The sequence below is a fragment of the Diabrotica virgifera genome, chromosome 3 (assembly GCF_917563875.1).
Source record: "Diabrotica virgifera virgifera chromosome 3, PGI_DIABVI_V3a".
NCBI classification, from domain to species: Eukaryota; Metazoa; Arthropoda; class Insecta; order Coleoptera; family Chrysomelidae; genus Diabrotica; species Diabrotica virgifera.
In genome coordinates, this window is record NC_065445.1 from 32,022,669 (window position 1) to 32,045,637 (window position 22,969).

The 22,969-nt window shown below is 31.8% G+C and overlaps 1 protein-coding gene across 2 annotated transcripts in view; it reads left to right on the forward strand.

Moving 5' to 3' along the window:
* The first annotated feature begins 2,573 nt into the window (after positions 1-2,573).
* LOC114329832 (5-hydroxytryptamine receptor 2A) overlaps positions 2,574-22,969 on the forward strand; it is an 895,697-nt gene continuing 875,301 nt past the window's right edge. For both annotated transcript variants that reach the window (XM_050646408.1, XM_050646409.1), the window contains exon 1: positions 2,574-2,781. The gene's annotated coding sequence lies outside the window, so the exon portion shown is untranslated. The remainder of the gene's footprint in view (positions 2,782-22,969) is intronic.

The window sequence follows — 22,969 nt, forward strand, 5'->3', positions numbered from 1 at the left end:
TCTATCAAATTATCTCTTTTTAATATAATATTGATGTTCACTTATCCTAACCTTTAATGGTCTTGAGTCTTGATGCTTCATCTAAATAAAAATGTTCGCATTCACAAGGTATTTTATAATTTCAAGTCTTCTTTCCTGTTCATTATTAGTTTTAGTTTTAGGTAAAGTGGATCTCAGTGTTGTTAAAGAAGGAAACTTTATATCTGAATCATTTCCAATAACAAAGGGGCTTAAACAAGGTTGTTGTCTGTCTCCGACTTTATTATTTAAAATATATATCTAATCATCGCTAGAGCAATTTTGGAAACAAGTATCCGGAATGGGAATAGACATAGGCGCTGGTAAATGTCTAACAACTTGGTTTTTCGCAGATGATCAGGTAGTCGTAGCGAATGACGAGGAAGACATGTACTACATGTTTAGAAAACTAAAGAAAGAATATCAAAAATAGATGATAGATCCAAAATGAATGAAGAAGATCCAGATTTATAACCACAAAAATATGTAAAGAATATAAAAATCTCGGATCTATAATATCTAAAGAAGGCACTACCAAAAGAGATATCGAAAACAGAACGCAGCAGGGCAAAAAGCGGTAAACATTCTAAGCTCTCTACTTTGGTCTAAAGATGTAAGACAAAAAACGAAATTGATAATTTATTATGACTTATGGGGCAGAAATTTGGCAGATCACGAAAAAAAAAAAAAAATAGAAAAAGGATAGAATTAGTAGAAAAATGGATTATCTATGGAGAGCGTGTGGTATATTTAAAAAAAGAATGTGTGTGTACTTTGTACGCACGTAAGAAGTTATACTTCTATTATATGATTTAAACGAAATTAATATACTTTTTATTTATATTTTGTTTAAATATTAAACTAATTTATACTTACTACTTCTCAAACATTTTTAGTAGAACAGTGCCAAAAATTAAAATAATAAAAGAATAAAACACACACAAACACATTAAACAAGCCACAAATGATGTCTGAACATTAGTTGTCGAAAAATTTTTTAACTAAATACGTATTTTCTGAAAATACAATTATACAATAAATATACTTACAATCATAAAATGTATTAAAAAAACAAAAAAGAAAGTTTCTATTGGGACTCGAACCAGCGCTGATAAGCGCGGTTGGTATTGGAATTCATTCGCCTTCAACGCTTAGCCACGGACACTATGTGTCATTATTTACGAAGATCGACTAACTAAACGGATTAAACTTGTGATATTTTGATATTTTGAAAATTGATCAAATTATTTTAATTTTGAATTGAAATGATTTAGAATTGAAAAAATACAACAAAACATAGAGTAAGAAAACAATGTATTAGGTGAATATTGACAGAAATTTGGATGGTAATCAAATTATATAAATAAAAGTATTACATACTATGTATTTTGGCAGATCAAATAGGTAGGTTTATACCCATGATACATTAACAATTATTACGTACCTGTTGCTTTTAAAAACTATTTAAAAGTCACTACAATATTATAAACTTTTTTGTTTCTGTCCTCACAACAATAAAACTAATATATTATACATTTGTTTACCTTTACCTTTACCTCCAAACCACAGCTGTCCTACAACTGCCATATCGGATAATTTTTGACATGTCATTTGAACATCCAATCAGAACAAAGTTAAAATGCGCATGCGCCGGGCTGATAGGTTTTAACATATAAAAATTCGCCCTCTATCGCCGGTAAAGAAGTATAACTTCAAAAAGATCACATCAGGAATGAAGATATTTGAAGGAGGACAAATACTGTATATTTCAGTGTAGATAGAATTGAAACGAGATAACTAGTGTGGCATAGTCGCGTGAAACGAATGAATGAAGATAGATGGCAAAAGAAAGCTTTAAATTACATACCACAACAAAGAAGAAGAAGGGAAGTTGCTTGGGTTGCTTCAGTAGCTTGGGAAGAAAATGTACGGCACATCATGAGAGATAGAGCCATCAAAGACTACGCATGGATGGACAGAAAAAGATGGCGGTCGAAATGCGAGAAGCGACAGAGGCTGTAGGAACCTCGCTTATAGATAGATAGATAGATCTCAATGTCATCATTGCACATGGTTGTCTTTTTAAAGACAAATCACTTGCCAATGAACTAAGTATCTTAAAATAAGACAGTCCAGGAACACAAATCAAAAATATTGACAATATTTTAAAGACATCTACTTATATAAAATGTATAATAAGTTATGGATTTGTCAATATGAATGAGTCAGATAAAATTAAATTATTAGAAGTTTTTTTACCAAGCAACAAAAACAAAACGTGTTTAATTTATTAACGTTTTGTATTTGAGAACGATCTACTAGGTGGAAATCGAAACATCAAATAAACTTTATTTTAAAGTAAAATTGTGGCTTATTCCCGTCAAAAATATTAAATTACAATATAGCATATTGTTTTAAGTTTTATAATAACCCGTAATTAACATAAAAAAATTAAAAAACAACAACTTGTTGGTAGTAAAAATAGTTCTGCTCCCATCTCTAGTGATTAACCGCACCGTAGCGTTAGAAATTTTCGAACAGTCTATCACATGCGTCTGCCGCGTCCTGACGGACCCGACGCCGTGAGCGCCGTTTTTATTTTCGGAGAAGACGCGATTCGAAAGCGCAACTTTCCGAAGTTCGAAAAAGCTTTTCAAACTCAAAACTTTGTCGTTGTGCACTGTGTTAAATAAGGAATTTTTCGTGTTTTGTGTAGTTATAGTGGCTATGTAGAGGTCTTTACATATTGCTGAATTTAAAACGGTAAGTAGAGAATAATGTCTTTTATTAAGAAGATGTACTCCATCAGACAACTTTCTTAGTTATTGTAAACCTACAGGACGAAAACCTACCAGTTTACTGACAAGAGTTCGGAGCCTTTTTTTAATTATTAACAATTGAGTGAAAAAAACGCGATTTTTCCGATTTTTTGCACTCCAGTAAAAAGCTTAATAATAGTTGACATAAAATTACAAAATTTGATTTTTTAGAACATTAAAAACCTTTAAATATGCGGCCATAACAAGTAGGCTCCTTTATATCGACCATTTACTTAAAACAAATTTACAGATATTCATGTTGTTTTGGGAAGTAGTTACTCCAAAAATTAATTACCAAAATGTAAAAAAGATCATTTTTCTTATTTTTTACATTGAGCAACAACTTCTCATTAATAATCCATAGCTAATATGCCAAAGAAAAAAAGGGATATTGTGTTGATATATGATTTTGCCCTGGGTATGAGTGCCACCCCTTCGGAAGTGAAAAAACATACATTCAAAATAATGGATAACTGTTTAATTCTAAGTAACTTTTGTTCTATCGAGTTTTTTCACTAAATCCATACTTTTTGAATTATTTACGAGTGAATATGTTCATTTTTCAACAAAATGTATATTAAATTTAAAAAAATGGTGTATGTATGAAGTATGTAGACCCAATATAAGCAGAACTGGAGCTAATGAAAAGTAGATTCTTATTCGACAAATTCCAAATCAAATATTTCAACGTAAATTACCAAAAAATGAAGCACTTTTCGGTGAAAAATAATTACAACTTTTTAAAAGTGAAAAAAGTTTTATTTTTTTTTTAAACAAGTTTCAACTATCAAAATTAAGCGAGTAAAGCAATCATAATGCTGATTTCTTTTTTTGGCACAAAAATCTTGAAAATTTATAAAAATCTTAAATAAACTTAAAAGTACATATATTATTTATATGATCTGTAACTTTCACCGTTTCACAGTGCTTAGATTTCAAAACATTGGGATTTAAAGTAAAAATATTTCAAATATTTTTACAATTTTTTTCAAATTTTGAAAAAAAGTCTTTATTTTTCAAAATTACTTAAAAATTATTAGTGTTACCAGAAATCTTAAAGAGTAAAAAATATAGGTTTTGATTTTCTGAATATTTCAGATTTTTGCTTTTTGGGAAGATAAAAATTGGTTAAAATTTGCATACCCTGGGTAGAGAATTTTTCATTTATTAAAAATTAATAAATGAAAATTGTTTCTATCCTTGTGGGATCGGTACTCACCGGAGGAACCGCAGACGTTCGGATACAGTTAGCGTCTCTTTGCAAAAACAATGACGACTTTGCTAAGTAACAAGACATTTACTCAACACACACACTACCCACTACACTAGGTACCTGATTGGAAAATCCATTGTACCATGCCAATGGCCATTAGTTGTCGAGGCATTAAGCCAAATAAAAAAATTGCGTACACTCGTGATTAGTGACTTGTTCAAGCCCTTTCTACTAGAGCCCTTTCATAAATAAGCACTTTATACCGATAAAACTTACAGAGCATATAAACAATACATAAGTAAAGTAGCTTGTGAAGCGGTAAGGATTAATTTCATTTGGGATGCTAATTAGGGGGTTATTTTCACCAGTTTTTTTTACTCAAAAATGGGATCAACTTTATTCTGAGCGTATCTTGCTTACTTTTTATGATAGATTTTTTTTAAAACAAGAATAATGCTTTTTTAAAACATTTAAACAAGTTATGTTAAGTTTTCCATGAAAAGTGTTTCACTTTTTGATTATTTTACGTTGAAATATTCGATTTGGAATTTGATGAATAAGAACCTACTTTTCATTAGCTACAACACTGCTTCTACTGGGTCTACAGACTGCACACATACACTATTTTTTAAATTTTTTAAAAGCTATATTTTTGCTAAGAATATTTTTTCGATAAAATACTTACTTTTTGAGTAATTTGCGAAAAACCGTCTAAAAACGTGGTATTTTGTGTTGAAAAATGAAGATATTCACTTGCAAATAACTCGAAATGTATTGACTTGATGAAAAAACTCTATTGAACAAAAGTTGCTTAGAATTAGTCAGTTTATCCACTTCCGGACGTATTTTGACAGTATATTTTTTCACCCCCGAGAAGGAGTGGACCAAACCGTAGAGCAAAAACACACATTGGCACAATATCACTTTTTTATTTGACATGTTAGCTATGCTTATACCAAATTTCATGTCAATCTCTTTCAAATCCAAAGGTTCTTTAAAATCCGGAAATTTTGCAATATTTTACCGTGAGTGAATGGATATAAGGCCCATCGGTGGGTAGAAATTAAAAAAAAAACGTACCATACAAAAATAATTACCAGCTTTTATTGAAAATTTGCTTGCAAATTTGATTACCAAATTGAGGGAATGAGTAGAACATGGAATATAAAAATGCCTTTGAAGATAACTGCTTAATTTGTCTTGAAGTCGGTTGTATTTTTCTGATATTTTACAAAAGACAAAGCAAAAAACTGAGTTTGATTGGAAATCATAAATTAACCATTTCTTTTTGTTTTGTCTCAGTTAGCCCTATTTAATTTTTTTTAACATTTTAATTTTTTTTTAAATAACTGCTTAAATAAATAAATATTAATGAATGCACTTGTGTGGAATGCGGGCCCAATCAAGTGCCCGGGCCCTAGGTGGCCGCCTAGTCCGCCTAATGGTTAATCCGGCACTGGAAATAACAAAGTTCTAGGTTAATTTTAATAATAGTTATTAATACTATACTTTGTCTTTGATTTTGAAAAATCGCCATTTTGAAGCTTTTTCGATGTTCTAAAAAAATCAAATTTTGTAATATTGTATCAACTATTTAGCATTTAAAGGAGGTGCAAAAAATTGAAAAAATCATGTTTTTTGCATTAATAATTAAAAGTATGTTAATAATTAAAAAAGGCTCCTAAAAAAATTAAAAGAAACAACAAAATTACTTTTCCTGATTTAAGTTTAGAGTATAACAACAATAACCAATAGATATCTACTAACTGGTTTACAAAAGATGTTTGGTCAGGAAGATATTTTAAATTTTAATACCAACGCACCCATAACTCATAAAAGAAATCTTATATTCAGTTTTATTGATATAGAAATAAAACTATCTAACCCACAATACCATTCAGAGAATCTGAGAATCAAGTTAAAGATATTTTAGAAAAAAATAACTATTCTCCAGAATTTTACAACCGTCTAATTAAGAAAAGGAGTTTCATTATTAAAAGTCAATCTAATTCCGATACCAGTCCAAACTACATTTATAGTGCAGTTATATTATATTACTGAAGGTGGATGTGAGCTATAACCTCCGATTTCGTTAAACCTCCATCGATTTGCCTGAAAAATGGTGAGTAGTTAGAGGATACCTCAAAGAACAAAGTTGACATGGCGCCAACTTGCGCTTTTACCTTGGGGGTGGACGCCACCCCCTCTCGGGGGTGAAAATTATTTTATTAAGGACAACCCCATAATAAAGTTATTGAAATAAATCAAAACTTTTTGAGTTATTCAAGATCAATTTTTCGTTAGAAAAATGCATGTTTTTAACTGATTTTTCACAAATAACTCAAAAACTATAAGTTTTTACAAAAAAGTTGTAATTACCAAAATTGAAGCTAATAAAAGACGAAATAAACTCCTTTCTAGAAAAACCTTTTAATGTTAAGTAAAAGTGAGTTATAGGTAATTGAATATATCTTTTAAAAAATTTTTCCAAAAATGTTATTGTGTTTTTTAAGTAACTCCGTTAATTTTTACGATATCAGATTCACCTGAACACCATTTGAAAGGTAATTCCAAGGACTATTGAACCCGTTGGAAAATTTAATCTTTTAAGCCCCTTATTTTTAAAAAATAAAAGGTAAAATGGACCCGGTTACATGGTTCTCGCAGCAAAATTTGAGATTTAAACGTTTATATCTCAGTTAATTTGTACCTTACAGAAATAGTAAAGGAGGTAAAATATTTGGTACAGAAAAAACTAAAATTTGGTTATATATCATTTTTTACGTACATTGAGCATTTTTGGAGTTATTATCAAAAGAAAATGAAAATTACGATAATTTAAAAAAATCTGACTTTTTTATCTTTTTTTCAAAAATATGCCTTCTAAACCGGTCAGAATTGTTGAAATGATTACTTATGCTAATATAAAGAAATTCTTGTAAGGCTTACAATACTTTATAATTTTTGTGGAAATGGCATATGTTTCATTTTTCACTTTTTCCTAAAAAATTCGAAAGGGTTCTCTTATTTTCATCATAACTTGCTTAATTTTGAAGCTAATAACTTCTTCTGGTGCACATTTATTAGGTATTCTATAGTGCTTTGACAAGTGTTTAGCAGGTATATTTTATAAAATGCATCGTTTTCGCGTTATTTAAGCTTGAATACTTAGATTTGAGTACTCGTCGAAAAAAATATATACATTCAATTACCCCTAACTCACTTTGAATTAACATTAGCTTAGTTCTTTTAGTGAGCAGTGTATTAAATTTTTTATTATCTTCAATTTTGGTAATAATAATTTTTTTTGCAAAAGCTTATAGCTATTGATTTATACGTGAAAAATAGCTAAATAGTGGAGTCACTGAAGGTTTTCACCTCCGATTTCGTTGAACCTCCATCGATTTTCATGAAAATTGGTGAGTAATTAGAGGATACCTCAAGGAACAAAGGTGACATGATGCCAACTTGCGCTTTTACCCTGGGGGTGGATGCCACCCTTTTCGGGGGTGAAAATTATTTTATTAAAAATAATACCATAAATCGATAGAGGGACAAATTATAAGCAAAATTTGTAATATCAAGTTATTAATATAAATCAACACTTTTTGAGTTATTAAAGACCAAAAATTTAATTTTTTCGTAAAAAAATGCATGTTTTAAATCGGTTTTTCACGTGTAACTCAAAAACTATAAGCTTTTACAAAATAGTTATTATTACTGAAATTGATGACAATAAAAAACTGAATACACTCCTCACTTAAAGAACTAAACTAATGTTAGTTCAAAGTGAGTTAATGGCAATTGAATGTTTATTTTTTTTTGACGAGTACTCAAATCTAAGTATTCAAGCTTAAATAACGGGAAAACGATGCACTGTATAAAATATACCTGCTAATCATTTGGCAACGTATTTCGGAATATCTATTAAATGAGCTTCAGAATAAGTTAATGGCGTCAAAATTAAGCAAGTTATGATGAAAATAAAAGAACCCCTTCAAATTTTTTAGGAAAAAGTGAAAAATAAAACATACACCATTTCCACAAAAATTAAAATTTATAGTAATCCTTAAAAGAACTTCTTTATATTAGCATAAGTAATGATTTCAATAATTTTGACCGGTTTAGAATGCATATTTTTGATAATAGATATAATTTAAAAAAATCATAATTTTTAAAATTGTTGTAATTTTCATATTCTTTTGATAATAACTCCAAAAATACTTAATACACGTAAAAAATTATATACATACAAATTTTAGTTTTTTCTGTGTAAAATATTTTACCTGTTTTACTATTTCCATAGGGTAAAAAATAACCGAGATAGATCTTAAATTTTGCTGGTGAAAACCATGCAACCAGGGCCATTTAACCTTTTATGTTTAAGAAAGTAAGGGATTTAAAAGATTAAATTTAACGTGGTTAAATAGCCCTTGGAATTAAATTTCAAACGGTTTTTAGATAAACCGGTTATCTTAAAAATAAACGCAGTTATTAAAAAAAACAATATCATTTTTTGGAAAAATTTTGAAAAAATTAATTTAAAAGAAATTTTGGTGCATAAATATTAATGCTATCAACATGCTCGGGGGCTCATCTGTTAGATATTTTTAAGTACTTTGACAAATGTTTAATAAGTTTATGTTAAAAAATGCATCATTTTCCCGTTATTTCAGCTTGTATACTTAGATTTTTTTACTCGCCGAAAAAAATATATGTTCAATTACCTGTAACTCACTTTTAGTTAACATTAAAAGGTTTTTCTTGTAAAAAGTTTTATTTATTTTTTATTAGCTTCAATTTTCGTAATAATAACTTTTTTGCAAAAACTTATAGTTTTTGAGTTATTGATGAAAAATCGGATTAAAATATGCATTTTTCTCAAGAAAAATATAAATTTTTAATCTTCAATAACTCAAAAAGTTTTAATTTATTTTAATAACTTTATATAACAAATTTTGTTTAGAATTTGTCGCTCTATCTAATTATGGGTTTATATTCAATAAAATAATTTTCACCCCCGAGAAGGGGTGGCATCCACCCCCAGGGTAAAAGCGCAAGTTGACACCATGTCACCTTTGTTCCTTGAGATATCCTCTAACCAGTCACCGATTTTCATGCAAATCTATGAAGGTTCAACGAAATCGGAGGTAAAAGCTCATATCCACCTTCAGTGACTGCACTAAAAGTATAAATATTATACGTGATAAATAGTAAAACATGCACTTTTTGCAAAAAATAAAATCTTTGGTCTTTAATAACTCAAAAAGTATTGATTTATGTTAATAACTTTATATAACAAATTTTACTTAGAATTCGTCCATCTATCGAGTTTGGTATTATTTTTAATAAAATAATTTTCACCACGCGATGGGGTGGCATCCACCCCCAGTGTAAAAGCGCAAGTTGGAATTATGTTACCTTTGTTCCTTGAGGTATCATCTAATTACTCACCAATTTTCATGAAAATCGATGGAGGTTCAACGAAATCGGAGGTGAAAACCTTTAGTGACTGCACTAGAGTAACGTAACCGGCTCAAACAAATATAGTCTGGGCTGATTATCGGAGAATAGGCCATTTTTGGGAAAAGTTATTTACCAGCAATTTTACTGCTGGAATCGAATCTTATGATTGTATATATTAATAATATAGATATGCAAAGTCCGCAAATAGTGTGCTACTTTTTTTTATAAACAAAATGGCGCCCGAAAATCGTGTTTTTTTCAATTTTTGCTTTATAACTCCAAAAATTTTAACTTTAGACCAAAAATACCCAAATAAAAATTCACCGCAATTAAATTCTGCATAGAGACGTGTTTTTTCCGATTTACTCCGACGAAAACTTTCCCCGGAAAAAGCAGGTTTTCCAACAAAATCTTTAATTTTCAACCAAACTTTTAGATAAGTAGTTGTTAATCAATAATTAAATAACTTGGTAACGTAAAAGCCCTTTCCATATATATTATAATTCCAGAAGCTAATGGAAATTTAATGAACAGTTTAGCAAAAATTGAAATGTTAATTAAAAATTTACGGTCGCTATAATAACGACAATAATTACGATGCATAAGAGTAGCTATGATTTTTTCATAAAAATATACTATACCTATCTAATGTACTTTACAGAATTGAAATTGGACTATTTAAGCGGCCTCAGGAATATTTTAAAATTATAAACAATTTTTTGGCTTATAAACAAATAGAATATCTCGGGAAATATTAAACTAAATTAAATTGTGAAAACGTTATTCGAAAGACAGTGGCAGCATGCTTCTTCTAAAAGAAAAGACGTTTAATTATGACTAGTGGTTCCTGAGATACAACCGGTCAAAATTGATGTCTATTAAGCTAGAAAGACCATTTCATAAGGGAGCCATAAGACACACCCCATATTTTTTTGCTATTTTATTGCTAATTTATTACGCAAAACAAAAATTTATTGCTTCATCCCCTTCAGAGAAACACGTGGCCATTCCAGCTTAATATTAAGCTAGAAAGGCCAACATTCATATATCCGGAACGAAAGTAGATAGAGAGTTGCTTCCGGTGGCCTATTTTATTGCTAATTAATTGCTAATTTATTACGCAAAACAAAAATTTATTGCTTCATCCCCTCCAGAGAAACAGGTGGCCATTCCAGCTTAATATTAAGCTAGAAAGGCCAACATTCATATATCCGGAACAAAAGTAGATAGAGAGTTGCTTCCGGTGGCATATTTTATTGCTAATTAATTGCTAATTTATTACGGAAAACAAAAATTTATTGCTTCATCCCCTTCAGAGAAACAGGTGGCCATTCCAGCTTAATATTAAGCTAGAAAGGCCAACATTCATATATCCGGAACGAAAGTAGATAGAGAGTTGCTTCCGGTGGCCTATTTTATTGCTAATTAATTGCTGAAAGATTGAGTTTACAAGAATTTACAAACTCACCCCCTTCAACCCCTACCGATATAATCATTCCCCGGAATCCACAAAAAGTGAAAATAACCAGTTTAAAGAGCTAAAACGAAGTACGTATTTTTTGCTCATTAATTACTACATGTCTAAGCCAAAAATGAATGTTTTGCTTCCTCCCCTAACGAGTCACAATGGCTACAGCAGTTTAATACTTAAGGCTGCAATACTCAACACTCCTATTTCAGGAAAGAAAGCAGATAGAGGGTCGCTTCTGGCGGAATATTTAATTTTTAATTAATTGCTGAAAGATGGGTTATACCAGTATTTACAAACTCACCCCCTCCAACCCCTACCGTTATCATCGTTCCACGGATTTCACAAAGCGTGAAAATAATCAGTTTAAAAACTTAAAATCAAGTGGGTATTTTTTTTCTAATTAACGGCTGCAGGTCTACGCCAAAAACTAATTTTTTGCTTCACCCCCTAACGAGAAACAATGGCTACTGCGGTTAAATTCTTAAGCTACAATACCCAACACTCCTATTTCAGGAACGAAAGCAGATAGAGGGTTGTTTCTAGCGGCATATTTTATTGCTAATTAATTTCTGAAAGATAAGGTATACAACAATTTGCCAACTCACCCCCTTCAACCCCCACCGTTGTCATCATTCCCCGGATTTCACAGAAAGTCAAAATTACTAGTTTAAAAACCTATGACCAAGTGGGTATTTTTTTCCTAAGCAACTGCTGCAGGTCTACGCCAAAAACGATTGTATTTCTTCATCCCCTAACGAGCAACAATGGCTACTGCGGTTGAATACTTAAACTACAACATTCAATTCTCCTGTTTCAGTAACGAAAGCAGATAGAGCGTCGCTTCCGGCGGCCTATTTTATTGCTAACTAATTGCTTATTTATTACGCAAATTACAAATTTATAGCTTCAACCCCTTCAGAGAAACAGGTGGATATTCCAGCTTAATATTAAGCTAGAATAGCCAACATTCATATTTCCGGAACAAAAGTAGATAGAGGGAAGCGGGTATTTTTTGCTTATTAATTGCTACAGTTTTAAGCCAAAAACGAATGTTTTTCTTCATCCCCTAACGAGCCACAATGGCTACTACGGTTTAATACTTGAGGTTACAATACCCAACAGTCCTATTTCAGGAAAGAAAGCAGATAGAGGGTCGCTTCTGGCGGCATATTTTATTTTTAATTAATTGCCGAAAGGAGGAGTATACCAGAATTTGTAAACTCACCCCCTCCAACCCCTACCATTATCATCGTTTTCCGGATTTCACAAAGAGTGAAAATAACCAGTTTAAAGACTTAAAACCAAGTGGGTATTTTTTCTAATTAATTAAATTCTACGCACTGTCTACGCCAAAAACGAATTTTTTGCTTCATCCCCTAACGAGCGACAATGGCTACTGCGGTTTAATACTTAAGCTACAATACCCAACACTCCTATTTCAGAAACGAAAGCAGATAGAAGGTCGCTTCCAGCGGCATATTTTATTGCTAGTTAATTGCTGAAATTTGTTGTATATAACAATTGACAAACTCACACCCCAAACCCCAATCGTTATCATTCCGCGGATTTCACAGAAAGTGAAAATTACCAGTTAAAAACCTAAGACCAAGTGGGTATTTTTTTTCCTAAGTAACTGCTGCAGGTCTACCCCAAAAACGATTTTTTTGTTTCATCCCTGAAGGCCATCGCTGAAGGGCAACAATGGCTACTGCGGTTGAATACTTAAGCTACAACACTCAACCCTAGTATTTCAGGGGCGAAAGCAGATAGCTGGTCGCTTCTGGCGGCCTATTTTATTGCTATATTATGCAAAATAAAAATTTATTGCTTCAACCCCTTCAGAGAAACAGGTGACTATTTCAGCTTAATATTAAGCTAGAATAGCCAACATGCATATATCCGGAACGAAAGTAGATAGAGAGTTGCTTCCGGTGGCCTTTTTTGTTGCTAATTAATTGCTAATTTACTACGAACAATAAAAATGTATTGCTTCAACCCCTTCAGAGAAACAGGTGGCTATTCCAGCTTAATATTAAACTAGAATAGCCAATATTCAGATTTCCGGAACAAAAGTAGTAGTCTAAGAGCTAGTGAACCTTTTGACTAACGGTCGTCCTGTAAGGCTAAAAATTTGTAGAGTGATAATTCATAGCACACCAAAGCTAAAAACCATGACCTGGCAGGCCTCAGCGGTGCACGTGTATCTACCAGGTGAATCGAAAAGTGCAAATTTAGGGGGTAAAATAAACTTTCTCCTGTAAGGTTTAAATTTAAGTATGTGTTTGAGTAAGTCATTTAGAAGAAATGTGTACAATGACAGGCGATTCTGAAGAGCATAAGACCTTGCCAGGCGAGGGGAAAGATTAGGGGTTTTTATTAAAATTATTCTTTTTGCATCGAACAAATTTTTTTTAGGCTTTTTGAATCATTCCAAACAGAAAAGGTCCTTAGTTATTTTTCTCTTAAGTTAATAGTTTTTGTTATATAAGCGATTGAAAATTTTGAAAATTGCGAAATCGGCCATTTTTAACCCAAATCGGACATTTATCTAAAAATTTCAATATTGGCAAGGTACGCAGATATTCCTTAAACATTGATTGATGAAATCCCGAAGAGATTTTTGCAATAAAATAACGAAAACCGCTTTGTTTTTTTAATTGCTAATCAAGCGGGCGCTACACTGTAGTATAATTGAGGACGTTTGAGCTTGCATAAATTCATTATCTCGAGAATGGGCAAATTTGAAGAGAAATCCTCAGACAGGTCGATTTTTATTTTTGAATTAGGACTTTTTGGTATATATATAATACTAGTGACGTCATCCATCTGGGCGTGATGACGTAATCGATTATTTTTTTAAATAAGAGTAGGTGTTGTGTGATAGCTCATTTGAAAGGTTATTTAATTCTCTATTCAGTAATATAAACATTAACATAATTATTTATACAGGGTGTACAAAAAAAATTTTTTCTTCTATTTGTCAAATTTAATCAAAGTTAATTTAATAAAAAAAAATTTTTTGTACACCCTGTATAAATAATTATGTTATTGTTTATATTAGTGAATAGAGAATTAAATAACCTTTCAAATGAGCTATCACACAACCCCTACTCTCATTTAAAAAAATCATCGATTACGTCATCACGCTCAGATGGATGACGTCACTAGTATTATATATATGCCAAAAAGTCCTAATTTAAAAATAAAAATCGACCTGTCTGAAGATTGCTCTTGAAATTTGCCAATTCTCGAGATAATGAATTTATGCCAACTCAAACGTCCTCACTTATACTACAGTGAAGCGTCCGCTTGATTAGCAATTAAAAAACAAAGGGGTTTCCGATATTGTATTGCAAAAAACTCTTTGGGATTTCATCAATCAATGTTTAAAGAATATCTACCTACCTTGGCAACTTTGAGATTTTTAGATAAATATCCGATTTGGGGTTAAAAATGGTCGATTTCGCAATTTTCAAAATTTTCAATCGCTTATATAACAAAAACTATTAACTTAAGAGAAAAATCACCAAAGACCTTTTCTGTTTGGAATGATTCAAAAAACTTAAAAAAAATTTGTTCGATGCAAAAAAAATAAATTTAGGAAAAACCCCTAATCTTTCCCCTCGCCTGGCAAGGTCTTATGCTCTTCAGAATCGCCTGTCATTTTACACATTTCTTTTAAATGACTTACTCAAACACGTACTTAAATTTAAACCTTACAGGAGAAAGTTTATTTTACCCCCTAAATTTGCACTTTTCGATTCACCTGGTAGATACACGTGCACCGCTGAGGCCTGCCAGGTCATGGTTTTTAGCTTTGGTGTGCTATGAATTATCACTCTACAAATTTCTAGCCTTACAGGACGACCGTTAGTCAAAAGGTTCACTAGCTCTTAGACTATAGATAGAGGTAAGTATGCAACGTCCTTAAAAAAACGAATTTACTAAGAGAGTTGACCATAATTTTTGTACTTATGTGTGCTAATAATAAGCTGCGAAAGAATTTAAGCATAGGTTTCAAAAAATTAAAGCAAGTGTTGTTTATTTAATTTTAATTTATTTTATCTTTAATGTACATTAGTAATCTGTGCGCTATTTTTTTGTTTCTTTAACGAAAAATTATTTTTCTAGTAAATTATCGAAGCACATCCAAGATGTGTTTCCTCTTCGATAGGTATAGGTTATGTAGTGACCACCTCGATTTTCATTAAAATCAGACAAACTGGTTCCTCCTACACCAGTGTATCCGATAGCACCCATTAATACTAGCTGATGATCGTCGTCGTGGGGTATGTTTAAATTTTTATGGAGTGTCTTTAATGGTATGGTTTTAATTTCTTCATGTTCATTATAGACTTGAAAAACCACAACATCCCCTGCAATGAATGTAAATTAATTAACTTTTGTTTTTTATAAAATACCTGTAGAGAATTTGGAATGAAATTGAGTACAAAAAAGACAAAAAGTGTGGTCATTAGCAAGCACCTAAACAGAAGTGTCAATGTCGACGAAACAGATCTGGAAAGAGTGAAGGAGTAACAAGAATAACGTACCTTGGAAGCAACCTTGATGAAACTTTGTACCACTCACTGGAAGTAAGAACACATCTGGAAAAGGAACGTACAGTGTTTTACAAATTGCAAAAAGTTCTATGCAACCTCCAGCTGGATATCTCATTGAGAACTAGAGTACATAAGTGGTATGTTTTCTCCATCTTCCTCTATGGGGTTGAAGCCTGGACAATGACAGAAGTAACACAAAAAAAATCCAAGCATTCGAACTCTGGTGCTACCGTAAAATGCTCAGAATGTCCTACATGAGCCATACGACAAACGCGGAAGTCTTTCGGAGGATGAACAAGGAAACAGAGCTTATGATTATAATAAAAAAACGGAAAATACAATTTTTTTCATCGTAAGAAATCAAAAGTATGAACTGCTCCAACTTAACGAACATAATCGAAAGCAAAATTAATAGCAAAAGGGGACCAGGAAGAAGACGCAACTCTTGGCTTAAAAACCTACGACAATGGACGAATATGAACAGGATGGCTGCAAATAAGATAAAATGGGAAAATGTAATGGTCAACGTCCTTAAGGATAAGGCACCGTAAGAAGAAGATAAAATATATGAGTAATTCCACATAAATTCTCTAGATTTCTGTCACAGATTGTGGATTTTTTGAAATTTAGGGGTATGCTTCTGAAACCACTTTTTGTTCTTTCTCTAGGACCTGAAAGTCAAGCTTTTTTGGGAATTGAAATTGAAGCTTATGTCGCAATCTGTCCGAATTATCTTTCCTATCCTTGTTTGCATTCATTAAATGCTATTTTGTAAATTGTTTGATACAATATATCAACACTCTCGATGTAAACTTGCACGCTCAAAGTCCAAAGTAACGTTCCTATTACCTATTTTTGAAAAAGAGACAAGTGTATTTTAGCATGTTTTTAAAGCGAAGGAACATTTCTACTAGCTATTTTTGAACAAGTGTATTTTAGAATTTTTTGCGTTTTTCTGTACTCCGACTATAATTTCAACACAAAAAAAAGATACAAGAAACATTTCCATATGGCATAAACAGAATTTACCTAAAACCGTCAGGAACTATCCTATAAGCTATTTTTTTAATGAGAGATTAGAGTATTTTAGCATGTTTTTTTTTTCATTTTTATGCATTTATTTGTAGGTACTCTGGCCATAATTACAACGATAAAAAGTAGCAGGTAGGTAATATTTTCGATGTAAAATTTTACACTGAAAAACATGATACTAATAGAATTTAGCTAAAGCCTGAAGGGACTTTCCTATAACCAATTTTGGAAGGAGAGATTAGTGGATTTTAAGATGTTTTTTAAGCTTAATTACTTTTTCTACAATCCGTTTTGATGCGCCATTTTGGTGGTGATTTAGTTTGAGATTTTTATCAGAATACAATATTAAGAACAGTAAGGGTATTCTCTTAAATTACTTTTAAGTATAAAAGTATTATTTTTAATCAATTCATCACGAGAACGGCACATGAAGATGGATTATAGAAAAAATCCACTAACATCTACTTTAAAAGTAGCTTATATGAATGTTCCTACGAGCATTGTATTAATTATTCTATTAGTGTCATCTTCTTTATCCTGCAATATTAAATCCAAAATGTTACCTGATACTTTTTTTAGGGTTGATATTATGGACAGAGTGCAAATAAATACATAAAAATGAAAAATGATGCTAAACTACACTTGTCTCTAATCTATCCTTCCAAAATTGGTTATAGGAAAGTTCCTTCAGGCTTTAGCTAAATTCTGTTAGTATCACGCTTTTCAGTGTAAAATTTTACATTCAAAATGTTACCGACCTATTACTTTTTTATCGTTGTAATTATGGCCAGATTACAAATAAATGCATAAAAATGAAAAAAAAAACATGCTAAAATACTCTAATCTCTCATTAAAAAATAGCTTGTAGGATAGTTCCTTACGGTTTTAGGCAAATTCTGTTTATGCCATATGGAAATGTTTCTTGTATCTTTTTTTTTGTGTTGAAATTATAGTCGGAGTACAGAAAAACGCAAAAAATTCTAAAATACGCTTGTTCAAAAATGTAGCTAGTAGGAATGTTCCTTCGCTTTAAAAACATGCTAAAATACACTTGTCTCTTTTTCAAAAATAGGTAATAGGAACGTTACTTTGGACTTTAGACAAATTTGGACAAATTCTGTTAAGGCCATCTTCTTTAACGTGCAAGTTTACATCAACAGTGTTGATATATTGTACCAAACAATTTACAAAATAGCATTTAATGAATGCAAACAACGATAGGAAAGATAATTCGGAAATATGACATAAGTCTCGATTTCAATTCCCAAAACAGCTTGACTTTCAGGTCCTAAAGAACGAACAAAGAGTGGTTTCAGAAGCATGCCCCTAAATTTCAAAAAATCCACAATCTGTGACAGAAATATAGATAATTTATGTGGAATTACTCATATATTTTATCTTCTCCTTACGATGCCTTATCTTTAAGGACGTTGACCATTACATTTTCCCATTTAATCTTATTTGCAGCCATCCTGAATAGTTCTGTGGAGGTCATATTTGTCCATTGTCGTAGGTTTTTAAGCCAAGAGTTGCGTCTTCTTCCTGGTCCCCTTTTGCTATTGATTATTTTCGTTAAGTTGGAACAGTTCATACTTTTGATTTCTTACGATAAAAAAAATTGTATTTTCCGTTTTTTTATTATAAGCATAAGCTCTGTTTCCTTGTTCACCCTCCGAAAGACTTCCACATTTGTCGTATGGCTCATGTAGGGTAGGACATTCTGGGCATTTTGCGGTAGCACCAGAGTTCGAATTCTTGGATTTTTTTTGTATTACTTCTGTCATTGCTCAGGCTTCAACCTCATAGAGGAAGATGTAGAAAACGTAGCACTTATGTATTCTAGTTCTCAATGAGATATCCAGCTGGAGGTTGCATAGAACTTTTTGCATTTTGTAAAACACTGTACGTTCCTTTTCCAGATGTGTTCTTACTTCCAGTGAGTGGTACAAACTTTCATCAAGGTTGCTTTCAAGGTACGTTATTCTTGTTACTCCTCACTCCTTTCAGATCTTTGTTTTGTCACAGTGTGAAGGTCAATGTTTTGTCGACATTGACCTTCACACTTCTGTTTAGGTGCTTGCTAATGACCACCCTTTTTGTCTTTTTTTGTACTGAATTTCATTCCAAATTCTCTACAGGTATTTTATAAAAAACAAAAGTTAATTAATTTACATTCATTGCAGGGGATGTTGTGGTTTTTCAAGTCTATAATGAACATGGAGAAATTAAAACCATACCATTAAAGACACTCCATAAAAATTTAAACATACTCCACGACGACGATCATCAGGTAGTATTAATGGGTGCTATCGGATACACTGGTGTAGGAGGAACCAGTTTGTCTGATTTTAATGAAAATCTAGGTGGTCACTATATAACCTATACCTATCGACGAAGAGGAAACACATCTTGGATGGGCTTCGATGATTTACTAGAAAAATCATTTTTCGTTAAAGAAACAAAAAAATAGCGCTCAGATTATTAATGTACATTAAAGATAAAATAAATTAAAATTAAATAAACAACACTTGCTTTAATTTTTTGGTACCTATGCTTAAATTCTTTCGCAGCTTATTATTAGCACGCATAAATGCAAAAATTATGGTCAACTCTCTTAGTATATTCGTTTTTTAAGGATGTTGCATACTTTATTTTAAATTTACAGATTTTAAAGAATCTGCCAATATTACCATTTAGTTATTAAAAAACGATATACAAAATCTGAGCATTAGGTCACGTGCTACAGATATGTGATAATGGATATCGACAATTTAACATGGACTCTAAAGTATAAAAAACTCTACAAATCAATATTGAACTGTACATATATTCTTAATGAGCATTTAAGAAAATTATAAATGAAATATGAGTGTTGGGTACTGTGGGTTTATTATAAAACTGCAGTAGCCATTCTTGCTCGTAAGGGGATGAAGCAAAAAATTCATTTTTGGCGTAGACCTGCAGCAATTAATTAGCAAAAAAATGCACACTTGATTTAAATCTCTAAACTGGGTATTTTCACATTTTGTTAAATTAAGGGGATGAAAATAACATTAGGGGTTGGAGAGGGAGTGTCTGTAAATGCTTCTATACCCCACCTTTCACTAATTAATTGGCAATAAAATATAGCGCCGCAAGCGACTCTTTATCTACTTTCGTTCCTGAAATATTAGTGTTGGGTATTGTAGCATAAGTATTAAACCGCAGTAGCCATTGTTGGTCGTTACGGGGATGAAGCAAACAATTCATTTTTCGCGTAGACCTGTAACAATTAATAAGCAAAAAATACCCACTTGGTTTTTGGTCTTTAAACTGGTTATTTTCACTTTTTGTGGATTCCGAGGAATGATGATAACGGTAGGGGTTGAAGGGGGTGAGTTTGTAAATTCTTGTATACCCAATCTTTCAGCAATTAATTAGCAATAAAATATGCCGCCGGAAGCTACCCTCTATCTACTTTTGTTCCAGAAATATGAATGTTGGCTCTCCTAGCTTAATATTAAGCTAGAATAGCCACCTGTTTCTCTGAAGGGGTTGAAGCTATAAATTTGTAATTTGCGTAATAAATAAGCAATTAATTAACAATAAAATAGGCCGCCGGAAGCGACGCTCTATCTGCTTTCGTTATTGAAACAGGAGAATTGAGTGTTGTAGTTTAAGTATTCAACCGCAGTAGCCATTGTTGCTCGTTAGGGGATGAAGCAATACAATTGTTTTTGGCGTAGACCTGCAGCAGTTGCTTAGGAAAAAAATACCCACTTGGTCATAGGTTTTTAAATTAGTAATTTTGACTTTCTGTGAAATCCGGGGAATGATGATAACGGTGGGGGTTGGAAGGGGTGAGTTTTTAAATTGTTGTATACCATATCTCTCAGAAATTAATTAGCAATAAAATATGCCGCTGGAAACGACCCTCTATCTGTTTTCGTTCCAGAAATAGGAGTGTTGGGTATTGTAGCATATGGATTAAACCGCAGTAGCCATTGTTTCTCGTTAGGGGATGAAGCAAAAAATTGGTTTTTGGCGTAGACATGCAGCTGTTAATTAGAAAAAAAATACCCACTTAGTTTTAAGTTTTTAAACTGATTATTTTCACTCTTTGTGAAATCCGTGGAACGATGATAACGGTAGGGGTTGGAGGGGGTGAGTTTGTAAATTTTGGTATACCCCATCTTTCAGAAATTAATTAAAAATTAAATATTCCGCCAGAAGCGACCGTCTATCTGCTTTTTTTCCTGAAATAGGAGTGTTGAGTATTGTAGCCTTAAGTATTAAACCGCAGTAGCCATTGTGGCTCGTTAGGGGAGGAAGCAAAACATTCATTTTTGCCTTAGACCTGTAGCAATGAATAAGCAAAAAATACGTACTTGGTTTTAGCTCTTTAAACTGGTTATTTTCACTTTTTGTGGATTCCGGGGAATGATTATATCGGTAGGGGTTGAAGGGGGTGAGTTTGTAAATTCTTGTAAACTCAATCTTTCAGCAATTAATTAGCAATAAAATAGGCCACCGGAAGCAACTCTCTATCTACTTTCGTTCCGGATATATGAATGTTGGCCTTTCTAGCTTAATATTAAGCTGGAATGGCCACCTGTTTCTCTGAAGGGGATGAAGCAATAAATTTTTGTTTTGCGTAATAAATTAGCAATTAATTAGCAATAAAATAGGCCACCGGAAGCAACTCTCTATCTACTTTCGTTCCGGATATATGAATGTTGGCCTTTCTAGCTTAATATTAAGCTGGAATGGCCACCTGTTTCTCTGAAGGGGATGAAGCAATAAATTTTTGTTTTACGTAATAAATTAGCAATTAATTAGCAATAAAATAGGCCACCGGAAGCAACTCTCTATCTACTTTCGTTCCGGATATATGAATGTTGGCCTTTCTAGCTTAATATTAAGCTGGAATGGCCATCTGTTTCTCTGAAGGGGATGAAGCAATAAATTTTTGTTTTGCGTAATAAATTAGCAATTAATTAGCAATAAAATAGGCCACCGGAAGCAACTCTCTATCTACTTTCGTTCCGGATATATGAATGTTGGTCTTTCTAGCTTAATATTAAGCTGGAATGGCCACCTGTTTCTCTGAAGCGGATGAATCAATAAATTTTTAATTTGCGTAATAAATTAGCAATAAAATAGCAAAAAAATATGGGGTGTGTCTCATGGCTCCCTTATGAAATGGTCTTTCTAGCTTAATAGTCATTCAAAATTGACCGAAGTTTACGGCAAAGATATAAACAATAGGATCATAGTTCTAAAACCATCACCTTTTTATTTTTGTCCTCTTTCTCCACACCAATTTTCATATCTTTAAAATCCTCATAACATATATAATTGTAATAAAAACTATCGATAATACGTGTGAAAATTGCCAAAAATAGCAAAATTCCAATCAAAAATTAGGTTGGAGAAAATGTAACCCTCAAAGTTCAAAATCGGTATACGTTAAAAAAAAATGCATTTTATCGGCTTCCCATGGAGCAATTTCCTTCATTCTTTTTTTGTTCCCAAGTAACTCGAGTAGAGCCATCGAACTAACGCATTATTAAATGTCAAACTTGCTTTTGTTTTGTTATAATAAATTAATTAATTTATTATAACACAATATTTTAATTTGTTTAAATAAAAATTGTTTAAATAATTATCTAGCTTTCAAATGAGAATATTTATGTTTTTAACTTTAAAAGGTACATTTGTGGTAAGTTTATCTAAAAAAAGCATACACCTGGAAAAAATATGTAATTTTCTGTTCTTATAAATAAATTAATCTATTATAACAAAACAAAAGCAAGTTTGACATTTAATAATGCGTTAGTTCGATGGCTCTACTCGAGTTATTAGGGAACAAAAAAGAATGAAGGAAATTTCTCCATGGGAAGCCGAGAAAATGCATTTTGTTAACGTATACCGATTTTGAACTTTGAGGGTTACATTTTCTCCAACCTAATTTTTGATTGGAATTTTGCTATTTTTGGCAATTTTCACACGTATTATCGACAGTTTTTATTATAATAATATATGTTATGAGGATTTTAAAGATACGAAAATTGGTGTGGAGAAAGAGGACAAAAATAAAAAGGTGATGGTTGGAAAATTATGATCCTATTGTTTATATCTTTGCAGTAAATTCCGGTCAACTTTTACCGATTGTATCTCAGGAACCACTCGTCATAATTAAATGTTTTTCTTTTAAAAGAAGCGTCCTGATACTGTCTTTCGAATACCGTTTTCACAATTTAATTTAGTTTAATATTTCCCGAGATATTCTATTTGTTTATAAACCAAAAAATTGTTTATAATTTTAAAATATTCCTGAGGCCGCTTAAATAGTCCAATTTAAATTCTGTAAAGTACATTAGATAGGTATAGTGTCTTTTTATGAAAA